The sequence below is a fragment of the Lactuca serriola genome, chromosome 4, assembly GCF_051521515.1.
Source record: "Lactuca serriola cultivar US96UC23 chromosome 4, Lser_US96UC23_V15, whole genome shotgun sequence".
In the NCBI taxonomy this organism is placed as follows: Eukaryota; Viridiplantae; Streptophyta; class Magnoliopsida; order Asterales; family Asteraceae; genus Lactuca; species Lactuca serriola.
The window spans coordinates 86,386,116-86,399,958 of record NC_136411.1 but is presented as its reverse complement, the minus strand read 5'-3'; the positions used below and the strand labels follow the sequence as shown (position 1 = coordinate 86,399,958).

General features: G+C 34.9%; 1 long non-coding RNA gene across 3 annotated transcripts; it reads right to left on the bottom strand.

The window, feature by feature from the left end:
• Positions 1 to 841: 841 nt before the first annotated feature.
• LOC145100239 (uncharacterized) lies at positions 842 to 4,911 on the bottom strand. 3 transcript variants are annotated; one of them, XR_013704916.1, is made up of 3 exons: positions 4,795 to 4,911; positions 1,601 to 1,681; positions 842 to 1,189 (listed from the first exon to the last, which is right to left on the bottom strand). It is a non-coding gene; the product is annotated as an uncharacterized LOC145100239 (long non-coding RNA). The 3 variants fall into 3 exon arrangements; XR_013704915.1 differs by lacking the exon at positions 4,795 to 4,911 and adding an exon at positions 2,538 to 2,600; XR_013704914.1 differs by lacking the exon at positions 4,795 to 4,911 and adding an exon at positions 2,234 to 2,308.
• Positions 4,912 to 13,843: the final 8,932 nt, after the last annotated feature.

The following is a 13,843-nucleotide window of genomic DNA, read 5'->3' as shown; positions in this document are numbered from 1 at the left end:
TTTAATTTTAATTATGTGTAAAACATATATTTTAGCCAACTTTTTATACCTTATGGAACATATTTTCGAATATAAATTAGTATCAAAAAACTAAGTTGTAAGTTTGTAATCTTATAACAAAGTTGATTTCCTAAACTACTTACGTACTCATTACTTATCTAATAAGTGGATCTTTGATTTAATTATAAAATTAAATATATCATCATCTATTAAACACTACAAGAAAATTTGAATTTAGCTACGAAAAAATTCCGTAGTAAAAAGCTAAAATTTCGTAGCTAAAGCTAAATAACTACGGAATTTGCTACGTAAATTTTTAATTAGACTCCGTAACTATATTTCTTGTAGCAAAATGTCTAGCTATGAAATTATAATTTCGTAGCAATTTTACTATGGCGGTTTCGACGACATCTATTTCGTAGCAATTTGAGTTCCATAGCATTTTTGTAGCAAATTCCGTACCAATGTTTCGGTAGCAAATTCCGTAGCAATGTTTTCGTAGTAAATTCCGTAGCAATGTTTCGGTAGCAAATTCCATAGCAATGTTTTCGTAGCAAATTCCGTAGCAATGTTTCCGTAATAAATTTCGTAGCAATGTTTCCGTAACGAATTCCATAGCTATGTTCACATAGCAAATTCCATAGCAATTTTTCCGTAGCAATTTCTGTAGCAATGTTTCCATAACAAATTTTGTAGCGATTTTTCTATAATAAATTCCGTAGCAATTATTTCGTACCAGTATTAGATATAATTCGTTATTCAATTCGATTATTTATATTAATTTATAAAAATACAATTAATATAAAACCAAAAATAACAGAGTATTTCTATACAAGCTAAAACAAATATCTAGTAAGTCAAATGATACATATTTCAAAATCAAAATTCGCCACAAATTTAACATAAAATGCTATTCGATACATAATATTCTATCACATTCATTGGTTGTGCAAGTTGTTCAAATTTTGATTGAACATCCACATTTTTCTATTGAAACTCCACATTCTTTTGTTGAGCATCCTCATATTTTTGTTGAGCATCATATTGTTTGGCTACGTCTCAACTAACATCTTCAATTTTTCAATCTCAACATTTGTCTCGGCACGCTTGTTATCGGCATTATTTTAAGCTTCCTACTTTTTACTTTAAAATTTTACCCAATTGTAGCAATCTGATCTAAATACAAAAGCTGAAAGTATAATGTTATAATTTGGTTAGATTATTCCAAGTAGAATATTTTGATAAGAAAAAAAGATTAAAACATAAGGGTAAAATTGTTATTTAACAATTAGTAATAAATTGGAAACAAACGATGTTTTCTTATCCAAAATCCAAATACTTTAGTGATAAAGGACTAACTTCAACTTAATTTTAGGATTAGCCTCTTTAAAACTCAAAATGGAACTATTTTTTGAAGTAGAATGTCCTAGTATGTATAAAAGATAAAGTACAATGCTATAATGGGGTCGATTTTCCAATGTAAACATATCTTGATAAGAAAAATATCAATAAATAATGTGGTAATTTTGTCATTTATTTAACCTTAGACATAATGGTAAAACTGTCATTTGCAGAAAACAAAGGATGGTTTTGTTATCACCTGGAGTAAAGTGGAGTGGATTGGAACCTAAGCTAAGAAAATTTGTCTCAAGAAGTTGAGTGGATATGAGTGGAGCATAACCTGGAATAAAAAAAAAAAACAAACCATAAATTTTATGGGATCAACCATCTACATAAACGGAACTAATCATCAATCTAGTTGATATATGTAAAGGGAAGGATAAACAATATTGTTACAGGGGACACCCCTCTCTCACAGCCACAAGGCTTTGAGCCGATACAAGAGTATCACTGTCACCAAAATATATGAATGCCTACAAATGAAATCATTCCTACCTATTTATTACTCTCTCTCTCTCTTTCTCTCTCTCTCTCTCTCTCTCTCTCTCTCTCTATAACATATCTTAGCCATTTTCCAGATTTGCCCTTATTACTTCTTCCAGAATAATCCTCTAGCAGCTTTGATTCATTTTCCCTTTTAACTACCATATTAGGATCTATATCAAAATATGTCAAATCTCAAATAACAACATATCCTTTACTTAACATTTTGTTTCATTTTTTAACTTTTCTAGACAAAATAATTACCATTTTCTCTATTTCCTTATTTACTTTTGATTGAGCTTGATTTTGATAAAAAAAAAAAAAAAAAAAAAAAAGAAGTAGTGATCACCTTTTATTTGTTCGAAATTTTCATTGGGTTCAACAGTTAATTAAATCTACAAAAGAAAATTGGAACTAGAATTATTAATACTTCATAGAATCAGGAATATTTTGCCATATGTATACATATAGGCATGTTTTTTTATCCATAACTACTTATGTGAATCAGATTTACCTGAAGTTAGAGAGGCTCATTATATGATTAAGATGTAAGAGGTGAGAGGCAAAAAATTGGAATGCAGAAAAGAAAAGAGATCAAACTGCAAAATAATCAAGCTACAAAAAATCAAGTGTTTTCTAAAATAATCAGATACCTGAAATTAAAGGTAGAGTTATAGTTAAAATCTTGTATAATGCTTCAAAGAACTCCAAGCCTATACAAACAGGAAAAGTAATGTCAATTCCAGCACACACACACACATACATAAAAGCACTCAAACCACACACACATACTCAAAACATAAACTGAGATATATATTGATCATATCATTGTACTTGCATCATGATGTGCACAAAAGTACCCACTAATTTTAATATTTATAACCTAACAAACTTAGACTATCTATGCACTTATAGGCAGTGTACCTAGTCAGATTACATTATAGTTTAGGTAAGTCGGGTGTCGATCACAGGGAACGGTGGATTAATTTAATATATTTGGTTATAGGTTACAGGTCACACGAAAATAATAAAGAAAATGGTTTAATAAATCTCAAACTAACAAATAACAACTCTCGATAAACTAACAGGAAAGCACATCTCTTCAGGTACTTTGGTTTAGACAAATTATACCTTTAAAACATAGACAATTGCATACACAAATTCATTTATTCATGTTCACCGATTCCTAAAATGATTAGATTCGCGTTCACTATAACTAATCCTTTAGCAAACAAGTCAATTCAAACAGTGATCAGTTGATTAAACTAACATGCTTCCTAGTGTTCAGTTCGTATCAAGCAAGACTTGTAAATATAGTTAATCAATTTCGACATTTAATTAACCTCTTGTTGATGGTCATCAAACAAGGTTCACACATTAACTTACTTATTCTCAAGTTAATTCTAGTTTCACATTCGTTATTTCTAGTCTTATAATCTCGATGGTCATCAAAAATCATAAGAGACAAGCAAATCAAGCAGATGTTCATACAACTTAATTCACTTAACAATTAACAGAAAATAATCATCATTAACACATGAGGATCTTTTAACAAGCTTGGCAAGATAAATTAAACACAAATAAACTATTTAATATAGCAATTAGTCTAATAATCAAAGCTTCATTCAATCATAAACACAAAGTAAAAGGTTTTTACACCCAAATCAGAAACTAAATACAGAAAAGTACCACAATGGAATGCTAAACATGGTCACATTAGCAACCCATATGATTACCGACATGTATCCGCTCTCCAATCCTTCCGATCTCCGCTCCCGTTAGCTTAACGGCCTTCCGGCCGCCTTCTAGACCCTCAAAACGGCTTAACAGAAGTTAATTGTCGACTAAATTAGGTTAGAAGTCGAATCCCCCCTCCTGGTTAGCTGAAAATCGACTTTTATAATCTTTATGGCCGACCTAAGTACGCTGGGCGTACTTAGGATTACGCGGTGCGTACTAAGGATAATCACGCGATTGAACATATCCGAGGCAACCAAGTATGCGGCGCGTACTCTTTAATTACGCAGGGCGTAAGTTGAATTGGCCGTTACGCGGCGCGTAATGGTTATAGACGCGGGGCGTAATTACCTAATCCAACATATTTAATTTCTTTAAGCTTCGATGTCCGGTTTCCGCTTCGGTCTTTTCTTTTGTGCTTTATTGACAACGAATAGCTGCAAAACATAATTCAAAGCATTATGAGTACTTTTTAGTTCTAAAATAGAATAAATAAGGCCAAAATATTAAGATAAAGTGCATAAAAATATATATAAAAATACACATATCACATCACAAACAACCACTGACACAACACAAATCATTTACGTAATTACAGAGAGCATGATCATCTTGTAATGTCCCTAGAGATAAACATATAATGGAATCCAACTACTATACCTATTATGTCAAACTTTAACAAAATTCCTTGTCTTGTGGGCAAACTTTCAAAGAAATCAAAGAAATTCACTCCAACAAAGAAATTAGGTCCTCTACAACGCAAATCTCAGACAAAGGACATAAGTAGTACTATTGGAAGCAATAATTTAATAGAAACTGACATGAATGAACTCGAGTCGGTCCTTGAGGTTCACGTAGGTCTTAGTGGTGAGTTATGTAGGTTTTAAGAAGCAAACAAAACAGAGAAAAAGATTACTTGGTAGGGACGAAGGCGATCGAGAAAAAAATGGCGAAGATGAGTAGAACAATACACAGCGAACATGATTAACGGAGTAGGTGGCAAACGTCAGAGCAAACAAGAGGAGTGAAGTCCGATCGATAATGGTGTAAATGGAGACAGACAGTGAAATTTGAGGTGTGAATTTGAAGGATTGAAAAAGGATTTTAAAAGATCAAAGTCTCAGATTTGAAGGAGAGACTGAAAAGGTAATAATGATAGGGTTTATCTTTTACCTTCAAAATCCAAATTGAACATAGTGAGGATGGATTCGGTGTTTCTGCTCGTCGGAATAGCCAGACGGCGGTGGTCAAAAGAGGGAGAGAGGCGATCGACCGCAGGTCAGAGGTTTGATCGGGTAAACCTCATTGAATAGCTTCGCAACCGAGTGCAAAATGAGGTCAAGTGATTTTACCCATTCACCCTTCCCTTAATATGAATACAGGGTGTATTTTCCCAATCTAAAACGAAGTTCCAAAAAGGAGAGAAAATGGGCTCTTAGGCTCGTTAATAAAACAATAAATAGAGAAAATGGTCTCTTAGGCTCGTTAATAAAACAATAAATATTTTTTAGTATTATTTACTTGTTTAAATAGATGGGGTTATGGTTAATATAAAGCGTGTTCTTTATTTTTTAAAATGAAAAAAAAAAAAAAAAAACATGAACTAAAAATATTAAAAAAAATATATTAAAGGTAAAATAGCTACGAAGTTTCATTTCGTAGCAAAGTAGCTACATAATTTAGTTCCGTAGAAGTTTTGGTAACAAAAAAAGCTATGAATTTTTTCACCGTAGCAAAATTCCGAAGGATAATAGCTATGGAATTTCATTTTGTAGCAAAATACCTATGAGATTCATTTTCATAACTAAATTTTATAGCAAAATAGCTACAAAATATCATTATGTAGCAAAATAGCTACGGAATTTAGATTCGTAGTAATTTTCGTAGCAAAATAGCTATGTATTTTAATTTTGTAGCAAATTCGGTAACAAACTACCTACAGATTACAATTTCGTAACAATTTTTTGTAATTAGTTTTAAGTTTGTAACAGAATTTTATTTCGTAGAAATTTCTGTAACAAAAAATCTACGGAAAATCATTTCGTAGTATATTCCGTAGCAAAATAGCTACAAAATTTGATTCCGTAGCACTTTTCCATAGCTATTCATGATTTTTCTTGTAGTAAAATATTTAATTAGAAAATAGTGTTTCTAAAAGCAATAAATGTAAATTTCCAACTAAGTATTTCCATTCTAAAAAAATAAATGGATATTTATTTTTTACTACACCAAAACAACAAGGACCGGTCCTTAGATGAGAATTTAAATATCTTCAAATGCCATTGACGAATTAGAAAAAATGACATTTATCGTTATTATATATATATATATATATATATATATATATATATATATATATATATATATATATATATATATATATATATATAAGGTGAGGTTCAATAGACAACCATAATTAACCAAGGAACCAAAAATTTTTTCAACTTTTAGAACTTATTTTTTATTAAAAAAAAAACTAAAAATACAGAAATTCATAATTTTTTATCCTTTTTCTAATGATATAAAATTCGAATTTTTTTTACGTCAAATTCACAATGTGAATCTTCGAAATTTCACAACGTGAATCCGGATTCACACGGTGAATCCGAAAAATATTTTTCACATTCCCAATGTTAATATATGAATTTAGATATTTTTAGATATTTTTTCGATAAAGAATAAGCTCTAGAAATTGAAAAAAAAAATTGGTTCCTTGAAGAACCCATAATTATGGTTCTCTATTGAACTTTTCCATATATATATATATATATATATATATATATATATATATATATATATATATATATATATATATATATATATATATATATATATATATAAAAGCTAAAGTTCAAATGAGAAGTAGTTTTCTGTAAATACAAATGAACTACTTTTCACCATTAGTTTAGATTAATCAATGACTAATATAATTAGCGAATTATTCAAGGAAAGAAAATAGAAATAAAATGATTAACATTCACAAATAATTTCAACAGACTATGAAGTTGATTAATTCATGCTTAAGAAATGATGATTATGTTGGAATAGTGTCTAAGGCTGTAACTATATTAGGCAAGTAATTGACCCGGTTGTGCATGGTCCTTTTGGGTTGCCTTCACCATAGCAACTTGATAGGATGATTTATTAAGAGAGAGTAAATATTATTAGTATATTATGAGAATAATATAAAGAATAATATATTGTTATTTGATTAATATAAGTCATAGAATTAATTGGAATTAATTTGGTGACTTAAAGAGATTAATTAAATAAGAGGGTATAAACTGTCAATTGTTTGATAGTTAAACTTTAGACTGTAAATCCATATAGATATGGATTGGACGGATTCTAGAAGCTAAGGATTGCTTCAAATCGTCCAAGAGTTATCTAAGTAATGGATTTGGATAGCCTTAAGAGAAGATTATCCAATTAGGGTTTAGGTTGTAACCCTTAAGGAGTCTACAAGTATAAATAGACCCTATGGCATAAGGAAATCGGTACTTCATCTAAAGTAGAGAACCCCTGGCCGATTTCCTCCCCTCTCCTCTCTCCCAAATCATCCTCCTTGCTATTTGGTGTTTGTAAGCCATTAGAGGAGTGACAATTGTGACTCTAGAAACTCCAAGACAACAAGATCAACAAGGAATTCAAAGGTATGATTCTAGATCTGTTTCAATATTGTTATTACACCTAAATAGTTGTTAGAAGTCTTAGATTCAAAGCATGTTTAATTAGAAAGCCTAGATCCAAGCATTAGGGTTTTGCATGCGCACATAGGAAAGTTCTTATGGCTAAAACCCATCAGTGGTATCAGAGCCTAGCTTGGTTTTCATTAAATTGATGCTTATTTGTTTGAACCTAAACTGAAAAATTCGATTTTTGTGTTTCTGAGTCATGGACTCGGCGAGTTGGCCTGACTCGGCGAGTCCCTTGGTGCACTCGGCGAGTCCAAGCGTCAGGAATGGCCAGATTCGGGATTTCTTCATGATTATCTTATGGAAACTTACCTTAATCATATTAGATCAACCCTAATCCGATTTTTTGATATATATGACTATTATCTTGATCTAATTAAAGATATTTATCAACTAATAAAATATTTAATTTCCTTATATGATAATTAATTAATTATTTTGATTATTTTGGTAATTATCTTCAAAGAAATCTTGAATAAATCAAATATAGATAATTAGGAAATTAATTGTTAATTAAAATTATTTGTTATTTGATCCTTCATCTTTTAAATGTTTAAAACTTGTCCTCAAGTTTTGAAATTTATATTTTGTAATTAAAAGTTTTAATTTAGACAATTTAAATTTCAAACCCTAGATTTTAAAAGGTTTAAAATGCAACCCTATACTAATATAATATTACAAGATTAATATATATATATATATATATATATATATATATATATATATATATATATATATATGTATAACTAAAATGCTAGTCTTACCGTTAGTAGGCCTCATTCACGAAGCCGATCTATAAGGTGGGTATAAGGTTGCGGCCTATAAAATGGCGCTTAATGGGTGTACACTCACACCCACCGCTTGCTTGATCGGTGGAGGGTCGTTAGCCGAACGGGTAGGATAGGGCAACCTCATCCTCTCATTAAAAGTATAATAGGAAATACAAAGTAACTACACATATTTTAAAATTTCCCAATCTTAGTTACTTTAGGAAAAGTGAATTGATGCAATCCCATGAAATTACACTTTGCACCCTTGCTAAGAAGTTAGTGGAGCGTGTGTGGTTTACTGGCACACTAATTGGTTCTAAGCAAAGGTGGCAAAGGGTGATTCTATGTTTATCATAGTTCGATGGAGTGTGTGTGGTTTACCGGCACATCGAATAGGTGATCGTTACAATGAAGGCACCATGTGAATTTGCATGGTAATTCACACCCGCTTTGTGATCCTCGGTATCCCAGTCACAAACTAGAGGGGCATATTGAGATTTAAACATGCCATTGAATAGTTTCAATGAATCTCATCTGATCCTAGGAATTCTCAATACATTTAGGACTAATAGTTAGGTTTTATGGTGGAGAATTAGTGAATCGTCATTCACTCACCTTCAATTTATTTGCATGTTAGATTACGGCATCCCTTTTCTAATATGTAAATGTTGTTGTCGGATCCTAGCCCTAATTTTTCTTATTGGGTGATAATTAGGGATTCATATTCTAATCTATCTTTGTCCTTTCTATTTGTAGATGTCGAACGCAAACAACGCTGCTGCTAGTTCTTTCACGTTGATGAGCCTTTGCCAAAAGGTCACCTTCGATGGAACGAAATTTAGCGAATGGATAAGATACATTCGCACCATTGCTCGCTATGAGGATAAGGAGTATGTCCTCGATGAGAAGCTCGAGAAAATCAACCCTGAAATTACTACTCCGGCTGAAATTACGGCTTTCGAAACTCATGAGCGAGATGCAACGAAGGTACATTGCATCATGATAGCCACCATGAACTCCGAATTCCAAAAGTCCTACGAGGACATGTACCCGTACGAGATGCATCAAGAATTATTGGAGAGATACCACCAAAACGCGAGACAAGAGCGTTATAAGATTTTCACTAACATGATTTCCGCTAAGATGGGTCATGGAGAGTCTCTTACCGTACACCTGCAAAAGATGCAAAGGTATGTCGACCGCCTTCGCAAGTTAAATGTTGACTTTGGGGAAGACTTGGCGATCGACATGGTGCTTCACTCTTTGCCTCCGATGTACAATCAATTTAGGATGACCTACCACATGAACAAAGAGGAGGTCACCCTAAGCAAACTCCAAGTTCTCTTGAGGGTCGCTGAGAGCAACTTCAAAGACAAGTCTGTTGCACCAACTCCCAATCCACCCGTTTCTCCTGTCTTGGCTATTGGTCAAGGAAAGGGAAAGAAGAGGAAGGCTTCGTCTAAGAACTATCACAAGGTTAAAGCCCGAGATGGTGCCTCTTCTAGTGGGACCAAAGTTGATCCCGCTAAGCCCTGCCCTAACCCGAAGGAGGCAGAGTGCCACCACTGCCACAAGATAGGACATTGGAAGAGAAGCTGCCCAGAATACCTGCAAACCATCAAGGAAGGAAAGATCAAGCCATCTTTCGCAGGTATATATACAATTAAATCTAATGATTCTAATCATGCTATTTCTTGGGTTCTTGATACCGGTTGTGGTTACCACATTTGTTCTAATGTGCAGGGACTAAGAAGAAGTAGGGATGTGGAGCAAGGAAGAATCAATCTAGTCATGGGGAACAGAAGATCGTCGCCTGTGACCAAGATTGGAGTGTATTCTTTAGTGCTTAGGAATAATTTATGTTTAGATTTGAACGATTGTTGCTATTCGCCAGAAATGGCTAGAAACATCATTTCATTTCATGGTTTATATAGACAAGGTTTCAGATTTTCTTTTAATAATGAGAATGGTTCTATTTTGGCTTATCTAAATGGTGTTTTTTACTTTGAAGCTATACCATGTAATGGAATTTATGAAACTGTTATGATTGTTGATAACTTAGGAAATGATGTTTTGAACATAGATTCTTCCACTAGTATGGATAAAGCATCCTTGTGGCATTGTCGTCTTGGACATGTCAACAAGAAACGCATAGCCCAACTCCAAAAGGATGGAGTGTTGGAGTCATTCGACCATAGGGAAGATGACACGTGCGAGTCTTGTTTACTTGGAAAGATGACTAAATCACCCTTCACAAGTACGTGTGAAAGGGGTGAGGGCCTATTGGACCTAATACATACCGATGTATGTGGACCATTTAGATCAACCATAAAGGATGGGAACCGCTTCTACGTGACTTTTACCGATGATTATAGTAGATATGGGTATATCTATTTAATCAAGCAAAAGTCAGAAACTTTTGAAAAGTTCAAAGAGTTCAAGAATGAAGTGGAGAATCAATTGGGCAGGAAAATCAAGATGCTTCGATCCGATCGAGGAGGAGAGTACCTAAGTCTTGAATTCCACGATTATCTCAAGGAGTGTGGAATAGTTTCGCAATTGACACCTCCTAGGACACCGCAGTTGAATGGTGTGGCAGAAAGGCGTAATCGAACCTTATTGGATATGGTTCGCTCTATGATGAGTCGTGCTTCACTATCAATCTCTTTTTGGGGGTATGCCTTAGAGACTGCCGCCCATATCCTTAACCGAGTCCCTACTAAGAAGGTTGCCAAAACACCTCACGAGATGTGGACAGGGAAAGCTCCCTCGTTGGCACATATCAAGGTTTGGGGTTGCAAGGCTTTCGTAAGACGAGATACTCACGACAAGCTCGAACCTCGAAGTGAGCGATGTATTTTCGTTGGCTACCCGCAGACATCCTTTGGATATCTCTTCTATAGACCGAAGGACAATGTTGTCTTTGTTGAGAGGAGAGGAGTTTTCCGAGAGCGAGAACTCATAGGCCAAGGAGACAGTGGGAGGCAAATCGAGCTTGAAGAGATTCAAGAGTCGATAGATGAAGGAACCTCTACCGCTGGCACTCAACCCGAGGAGGAAACTTCGGTTGAACCGATTGACGAATCCTTACCTCTTAGACGTTCCGATGGAGTTAGAGTTCTACCCCAGTTTTATGGTTTTCATATTACTACCGAAGGGGACACGTATATTAGTGATGGTACACTAATAAATCTTGATGAACCTAATAGCTATAAGGAAGCCATGGCAGGCCCGGAGTCTACGAAATGGAAAGAGGCAATGGATAGCGAGATCCAATCCATGTATGATAACCAAGTTTGGAATTTGGTTGATTATGTGCCCGGACGTAAGACTGTTGGGTGCAAATGGATCTTCAAGAAGAAGACCGACGTGGATGGAAACGTACACACATATAAAGCGCGATTGGTTGCGAAGGGCTTTACTCAAACTCCCGGAGTTGACTATGATGATACCTTCTCACCAGTTGCGAAGATAAAATCTATTAGAGTGATGCTAGCGATTGCTGCATTTCATGATTATGACATTTGGCAAATGGATGTCAAGACTGCTTTCCTTAACGGAAAGTTGGCTGAGGATGTTTACATGGCTCAGCCAGAGGGGTTTGTGGATCCGAAGCATCCGAATGGAGTGTGTAAGCTTGAGAAGTCCATTTATGGACTTAAGCAAGCGTCTCGCAGATGGAATCTTTGCTTCGATGAGAAAGTCAAAGAGTTTGGATTTGCATGAAGCGAAGATGAATCTTGTGTATATGTCAAAGCCAGTGGGAGTATAGTAAGCTTCCTCGTTCTATATGTCGATGACATATTACTCATAGGAAACGACATCCCGACTCTGCAGGAGGTTAAGTGCTGGCTCGGGAAGTGCTTCGCTATGAAGGACTTCGGAGAGGCTTCTTACATTTTGGGAATAAGGATAGTAAGAGAAAGAAGTAATAGACTAATTGGACTTAGTCAAAACACTTACTTGGAGAAGGTACTAAAACGTTTTAGTATGGAAAACTCGAAGAAGGGAGAATTACCGATACAAAGTAATGCCAAGTTGAGTAAGACTCAAAATCCGAGTACCGAAGCTGAGATAGCAGAAATGAGCCGAGTTCCATACACTTCCGCAGTTGGCTCAATCATATACGCTATGACTTGTACTCGCCCTGATGTAGCCTTCGCTTTGAGCATGGTTAGCAGATATCAAGGGAACCCTGGCAGAGCCCATTGGATTGCGGTGAAGAATATCCTTAAGTACCTTCGGAGGACAAAGGAATGGTTCTTAGTCCTAGGAGGGAGTGATGACTTGAAGGTGCGAGGGTATAGTGACGCCAGTTTTCAGACCGACAGGGACAACTACCGTTCGCAGTCGGCCTGGGTCTTTACCCTAAATGGAGGAGCAGTGACATGGAAAAGTTCCAAGCAGGAAACCGTAGCTGATTCAACGTGCGAATCAGAGTATATTGCAGCGAGCGAAGCGTCGAAGGAGGCAATATGGCTAAAGAACTTCATCGGTGATCTTGGAGTTGTACCTGCCATAAAGGAGCCCATGGAGATTTTCTGTGATAACGAAGGAGCGGTTGCCTTGACCAAGGAACCGAGGGATCATGGTAGATCACGACATATCGACAGAAAATATCACTTCATTAGACATCGTGTAGAAGAAGGACAACTCGTAGTGAAGAGGATATCATCAGAAGATAACCCAGCAGATCCGCTTACGAAGGGACTGAGTAGGGTTAAGCACTTGCAGCATGCTAGGAGTATTAGACTGAAGGATGATATTAGCATAGATTAGATAGTATTAGAAACATGTAATAGATAAATGTAATTAACATTTGATGATTAAATAAAGGAGTTTTATTTATCAGTAATGTTACTATCTTATGTTAATTGTTTAGCTATTGTTTCACTTTGCATGTTTTGACTTCCAGAATAATTGAGTTTATTAGGAATAATCGAATTGTTCAAATTGTCCACAATCGTTCATATGTTGGAAGTAGATATGAATGAAGATTGTCATGAATCGGTGCGTAGATTGTCTAAATGGTATTAGACATAGCAAAGGGTTGCTGCGACGTTCATGAGTGCTTATGAACTAGTTTTGAGCATTGGAACAAACCCGCGCTTGCTGGAATCACCTTATGGAATATGATATAAAAGGGTGATCGCAAGACGATAATATCATATAGTCTTAAAACCTAGATATATGGTTTATTATTTGCTAATTGATTGTACATTGATAATGCGAAAACGCATTGGTAACTCAATGTTATAAAACGCATTGTTGTGTATAGTTGATTATTGAATAAGTAAATGCATATAAGTCGAAGTTTATCTGTAACTTTTATCTAAGAAGGTAAAAGCGATATCTCGGCCGCTCGATGATTTGATTTGACTTATGTGTCGGGCACGGTCAGAACTGAATTGATGTGTTCGATTAAGTTCTATGTCGAATAAATCAGAGATCGAGAAACCTAAATGCTTGACTAATCATTCCATAGAATTGTCAGCATGATATCTAACAGAGGACTGTACGATCCCTTATCTAAAGGACAAGATTGATTAGATCAGATTTTGATAGCGTCTTTGAGAGCTACGATTGCAAACCGAATTGTACTTGTGCATATAGTTACTAGACTTATCCAAGTGGGAGACTGTCGGAATAGTGTCTAAGGCTGCAACTATATTAGGCAAGTAATTGACCCGGTTGTGCATGGTCCTTTTGGGTTGCCTTCACTATAGCAACTTGATAGGATGATTTATTAAGAGAGAG